This window comes from Lathyrus oleraceus, chromosome 1, assembly GCF_024323335.1.
Source record: "Lathyrus oleraceus cultivar Zhongwan6 chromosome 1, CAAS_Psat_ZW6_1.0, whole genome shotgun sequence".
Taxonomy (NCBI): Eukaryota; Viridiplantae; Streptophyta; class Magnoliopsida; order Fabales; family Fabaceae; genus Lathyrus; species Lathyrus oleraceus.
The window spans coordinates 61,826,205-61,833,231 of NC_066579.1; positions in this window are offsets into that span (position 1 = coordinate 61,826,205).

The following is a 7,027-nucleotide window of genomic DNA, read 5'->3' on the forward strand; positions in this document are numbered from 1 at the left end:
TTGAGTTTTCGAATCCTCTCCTCGATTATTTGAATACGAGTTCTCTTGCTCGGTTAGTCAAATAGTCGTCACTTCTATCCACCTAAGCACAATCAAATCAATTCCATTTCATAATAACGAAGAGAATAAAGGGGAATGGTTTTAAGCCTTTAACTCCTCTCCTTGATTGTTTGAATACGATTTTTCTTACTCGGTTAGTTAGACAATCGTCGTTTCTTTACAAACTTCTAAAACAGATTAAATCAAACTATTTCGTAATAACGAAGTGAAAAGGGAGATGATTTTGAGTCTTCAACTTCTCTTCTCGATTGTTTGAATACGAGTTTTCTTACTCGGTCAGTCGAATAATTATCATTTTTCCACAAATTAATCAAATCCCTTTCACAATAATCTACGCGAAAAGGGAGATGGTCTTGAGTCTTCGATTCCTTTCCTCAAATGCTTGGATATAAGTTGTCTTACTCGGCCATTCGAGCACTTATCGTTTATTCTAAAGTACATCAACCATACACAAACCTATTTTCATAATCACTCAGATGAAAAAGAAAGCGGTCTAGAGTCTTCTCTTCCCTTTCCTGATTATTAGGATACGAGTTGTCTTACTCGACTATCCGAGTATTCGTCATCGATTCAAAACACCTTAATCATCATTAAAATCCTTTTACAATTAAGGATGAAAAAGAAAGTGGTCTAGAGTCTTCTATTCCCTTTCTCGACTACTAGGATACGAGTCGTCTTACTCGACTATCCGAGTAATCATCGTCCAAACAAAACTACCTTAAACACATCAAACCTATCTTTTCTCGCCCTCGTGCGATCGAAACCAATCAAACAAAACATCAAACATACTAACTCAACTTGTCACCCCCTACACAGTCGTTCATAAAACAAAACACCCCAATCAATCGTAGTTCCCCGAACTACAAATGCTTTGATTTCCTTATTGCACCATAAGGATACGTAGGAAGGAGATTGATGTATCTTCGCGAGAACACTAATAAAAAACCTCCCTTTTCCCCTTTCTGAGGTCTCCATCCATCTCTATTATCAATCCTTATTCACTCAGAAAACAAACAACATAAGTGAACACTCAAATTGCAAAATTGAACTAAAAGGTTCCCGTTGAGTACAACGGACGTGACGGATGCTAATACCTTCCCCTTGCGTAATCAACTCCCGAACCCGAATATGGTTACGACGACCAATATTTCGTCTTTCAAAGGTTTTATCGATATTTTCCTATTCCTTCATTGGAATAAATAAAGTTTGGTGGCGACTCTGTTCGAACTAAACATTTTTTCGCGTCCATCGCGAGGGATCACATTTTTCGAGGTGCGACAGGTCTGTGCAACTGTGTAGCTTTGGAAGCTTACACTACTTGGGTGAAGAAGAGAGCTTTGGAGTTGAAGATGTCGTATGCTTGTGAGAGACCTATGTCTATGGTTGTGGTTGAGCCATTAACTCTCCCTAACCAAGATGTAGAGGAGTTGGAAGACACACTCGCCAAGATGAAGCGAGAGAAGGATATGTGGGAAGAGCGTTTCCATGCTTTGAGCCAAAAGTATGAGAAGTTACAGCTTGAATCTAAGAATAAAGATGCACTTATTGAGCTCCTTGAAGACCATGTAGTGAAGAGCCAGAGAGAGCCAGAGGTTTCATCTTCCTCTAGTATGCCTCAACCTTCCGGTGCTTGGAAGAAGATTGTTGATCAGCTTGTCCTCGAGAAGGCTCAGATGAAGACTTCTTTTGAGTCCGAGATTCGACGCATCCGAAGGAAATACGTGCTTGCGGCTCGATCATCTGACATTGTTGTTAGGGGATCCTTATGATGATTAGTTTCCTTTCCTCTTGTATTTTTAATTTGGTTTCTGAAATCATACTAAGTGCAATTCTTCCAATTATATAAATAAAAGAGATTTTTATGGTCAATCAAATTGTTGCAATTGTTATTATTATATATTTGCAAATAAAATAGTAAGTTCCTTGAAAATAAAAACAATCAAATCATTGCATTTCATGCATCATTTGCATAGCAGGTTTTTCTTCCACCAGATGTCTAATTGGTTATTCTTCTGTGCTTTAGCTAAGCTGACTCATCGATACAATACTCGCGCCAGTCATCCGAGAATTATGGAACAATTGGAACAAGACAACATAGAACTGAAGGACGAAATTTCTCGCCTGACTGCCATGATGGAGTCAGTTTTAGCTACTCAAAGTCAATCTTCTCCAACGCCTGCAACTCCTCCTCCTCAGAGGACTGTCATTTCAGAGGTTGCTACCTCAACCGTGTATGCCACTCAATTCTCTCCTACTATGCCTGCCGGATTCCCGTGGGGAATGCCTCCGGAATTTGTGCCTGATGGTTTTGCGCCTACTTTTTCTTACATGTCGGCATCTAGCCTGGTCATGTATGTTCTACCACCGGTTGTTCACACGCTGCCTCGTGTTAAGGACACCATCTACCATTCCGAGTCGTTTGAGGGTCCGGATGTTTATGAGAAGATGGATGAAATGAAAGACCAATTCCTTGAGGTACGAAAGGAGTTGAAGACCTTGAGGGGAAAATATTTGTTTGGTAAGAGTGTTGTGGAACTGTGCTTCGTTCCAAACGTGAAGATCCCGATGAAGTTCAAAGTCTTTGACTTTGAAAAGTATAAGGGAAACACTTGCCCACTCAGCCATCTCGTCATGTATGCTAGAAAGATGTCGACGCAAACTGATAATGATCAGTTACTGATTCATTACTTTCAAGATAGTCTGACAGGTGCCGCTCTGAGGTGGTACATGGGATTGGATAGTGCAAGTGTTTGCACATCCAATGATTTGGGTGAAGCATTTGTGAAACAGTACATGTACAATGTGGATATGGCGCCAGATAGGGACCAGTTGAGGTCGATATCTCAGAAGGACAAGGAGACGTTCAAAGAGTACGCCCAGTGATAGAGAGAGCTAGCTTCTCAGATCAACCCTCCTTTGGAAGAAAAGGAGATGACCAAGATTTTTCTCAAGACTCTGAGCTCGCTTTATTATGAGCGAATGATTGCTAGTTCCTCTAGTGACTTTATCGAAATGGTAAATATGGGGATGAGATTAGAAGAGGGTGTCCGAGAAGGAAGGTTCTCTAAAGAAGAGGTATCGTCAAGCAAGAAGTACAGTAGTGGGTTTGCCAGAAAGAAAGAAGGCGAGACCAATGCAGTGTCAGTTGGGAGGCAGAGGATGCCTCAACCCCGTCAACACCATCATCAAGTATCATCTATTATTCTAGTATTTTCCAACAATCAATCAATGCCAGTTCAACAACAACGTCAACAACAACCACAACAAAGAACAAACAACTACAACAACGATAACACCAACAATAATCAACAACAACAAAACTTCGAGAGGAAGAAGGTCTCTTTTGACCCTATTCCTATGTCTTATGCTGAATTATACCCAACTTTGGTTCTCAAGAACCTTCTTCAACCGAGAAATCCTCCACAGATTCCAGAACCACTTCCATGATGGTATAAGTCGGAACTCAACTGTGCCTTTCACCAAGGAGCTCCCGATCATGATATTGAAAATTACTACCTGCTGAAATATGAAGTCCAAAAGCTGGTAAAGAGTGGAATAGTGTCCTACGAGGACCGTGCGCCTAATGTTAAAGAAAACCCAATGCCTTCTCATAGTAATTCTTTTGTCAGTATGGTAGACGGTTGTCTCGATGAGTTTAAGATATATGATGTTTGTTTCCTTAGAAGGTCCTTGGTGACGATGCATAAGGATATCTATATGATTAGTGATTGTGAGCATGACCATGATGGTTATGCAATTTGCAGTGTTGATCCCCAAGGTTGTGTAATTGTGAAGAGGGTCATCCAAAGGTTGATGGATGAAGGTGTGATTCATATTTTTCAATCTCGTCACTTGGGTGACAATGTGAATGTTATTGTTACCGTGTTCAAGACCCCGGTGAGGGTGGTAATCCAATTTGACAATAGCAGCAGTAACAACATTAAAAATCAGAATCGTCGTTGGTAATACGGTTAACGGGCCCAGTTCCGTATGCATCCGATAGAGTTGTTTTGTATCAATATAGTGCTACTATGCTAGAGAATGGTCAAGAGGTTATGTTGCCTACGACTAGTTATATTGTGAGCATTATGTTGAATGTAGTTTTAAGTGTCGGGTTTTTGTTATCGTCTCCACAGGGATTGTGAGATATCGCCGCCATTCGACAGTTGATAAGTTCTTAACTTATCGTAACAAAGGGGTTTTTGGTTTAGTAACGGTAGCTTGCATAAAAGTGTAAGAAAGTGCGGTAAAAGTTTTGGTTTTTCTATTTGAGAAATATTGTCAAAGTTAGGGTTCGATGATCACTTTGCATACATATGTTCGATCAACAAGACTTATAAACTCCTTTAGATGATAAACGATTTCACAAAGTCCTCCCAATGTGTTTATCTTTAACACACGTTGTGGGTTTTCCTATTTTGATCCATTATTGATCTCTCACACAATCTATCAAAATGACAACTTTTTGGTTCAACTTTATGGTGAACAAAATCATTCATTACTATCTCTAGCTAACAAACAAGAATGGATGAAAACCTAGGTAAAGAGTTGGTAAACATCTCTCGATCATAAACCAACACAAAGAGTTATCAATAAAACAAAGTTTTCAACATATATTCATCATCAAAGAGTTTACAAATGAAGATCATCCCATACACATACAAAGCTTATGATCATCTACATCTAACCTTGACAAAATGAAGGACTTAGTGTAGCGGTGTATTCGTCGCTATATGATCTATCGATTAAACCATAAGCAAGAGATACAATGAAATTTCGAGTCGCCACCGCACTTTTATTTATCCAAAGGACTGGCTAAAAAGCGAACAAAAGCCTAAGAAGTTTTACACGTAGAAAACTAATAAAAAGATCAGAGAGTCTGGGTAAGGGGTAAATTACGCAATGGGAAGGTGTTAGGCACCCACTACGTCCTAGGTACTCCTAGGGAGCCCTTTTCACACTTGTTGTAAAAGATTGTTATTTGTTATGACATAAGTATTGTGCAAACATGATTGGGATGATGAGAAAAGAATGTACAAGTTAATTATTTTTGTGTTCGAACGGATGAACCCGCTGCCTACGTACCTTTCCATAAAAGGTAAAGGATCAAAACGCCGTAGTTCGGCTAAAAGATTTCCAAAAGTTAGTTGGGTTCAATTTTAAACACAAACCCTAAGGTCTTACGTTATCCACGGGAGAAAACTCAACCTTATACAAACAACAAAGTCCACCATGTGAGAACAGCTTCAACTTGCCAGGGAGGGGTTAACCCTATAATAGGCAAGGAAGACTTACAATTCAATCACTAAAGACAGAAGGTGAGATTAACATCAACCACTAAGATAAATCAAACCTCTAGCTCATGTATGAAAAGATTAACAATGGACAAAGCCAAAACAAGTGAATGAGTGAAGTTAATTGATTGTGATTATGAAAATGGAGTCAAAGTATGATTAAGATTAATTCAAAGAAGTATTATGAAAATGAAGTTTGAAAAAAGTCAAGGACTTGGGTCCATGTTTTTAGTTAGAAAACATGAAGATGTTTGCACAATATCTATGTCAAGTTTGAAATCAAAGTGAAAAGGTTTAGGACATAATGAGGATGAATGGATGGAGATGGATTGTAAAACTTCTTAGAAGGTTCACTTCTTGAAATCATATAGGAGATGATTCAAGTGTGTCCTTTGGAATAGCAATGGATAATAACAAACAAACAAGAAAGTCAACAAAAGCGGATATCGGATGCCAATCACTGGGCTTATACCAATCTCCTAAAATAAAACTGGATATCAGAGGCCACTCAATGGTCTTACACTAATCTCCTCAAAAGAAAACAAAGATGAGAGATGGAAGTCAACTGCCAATCTATCTGGACTTAGGTTAACTCCACATATGATCACAGGAAAACCAATGCCACATTACAGGGACTTACAATGGATCCTCACATACAAGAACAAAAGCAACAAATGATCACAGGAAAGCAAATGCCAACTTACAGGGACTTACAATTGCATCCTCACATACAAATCAAACAGATCAAATTATGATCACAGGAAAGCAGATGCCAACTTACAGGGACTTATAACTGCATCCTCACATACAAACAAAGCAACAGAAGATATGAGTGACCAATGAGGTCTTACACTCTATCCTTCCATATCATAGGAACAGTGGCCAAAGAGATGGACTTACAATTGTCCTCAATGGGCAAACAACAAATGACAATATCACAAAGACAAATGAGATGATTGTGCATTAATGAGCAATTAATGATGATGATAAATGCATGGAGCATACAAGCAAACATGTGCATATGAAGTAATCAATCAATCAATGAATATCAAACAGCACACTCTATAGCCAAACAAGGAGGCTCATACAAGAGGGTTAGGCACTGAGGCCAACTGGAATAGGGTAAAAAGTTGCTCTTAACCTTGCCATTGAGAGGCTAAGGTGAAGCAGATGAAAGGAGATGAGGGGTGTGCCTCATTGCTCTTATCCCTGATCAGGGAGAGCATTTAAATATCAGAAAGAGTGGGAGTCCAGAAAGTAGGAACTCTCTCCACATATTAGACTCGATTGATCTTGGGTTTTGATCTCAATGCTACAACCATGTAATGGGAGCAAGGAGAAGACTCACAGAATAGTAGGGGATAGGTTGCTTATCCCTTTGATCTACCAATTGCCTTATTTGAAGGACTTTTCCTGCTTGGGACAAATATAAACACACACAAGCATTGCCTCTTAAGGAGGACTTCAGACAGTTTGCCCGGCCAAATAACAGGCCGGGTCTCCAGACTACATGAAGAAAGAGGGATTACCTCAAAGCAAATTGCTAAATAGCAAAGCAAAGCAAGTTCAAAGAACTTAAGCAACTAAGGGTACCTGAAATAGTCAAACTAATCAGTACACAGTTCAACAGTTAAAACAAAAGGAATGGACTCAAAAGTCAACACAGAGAAACA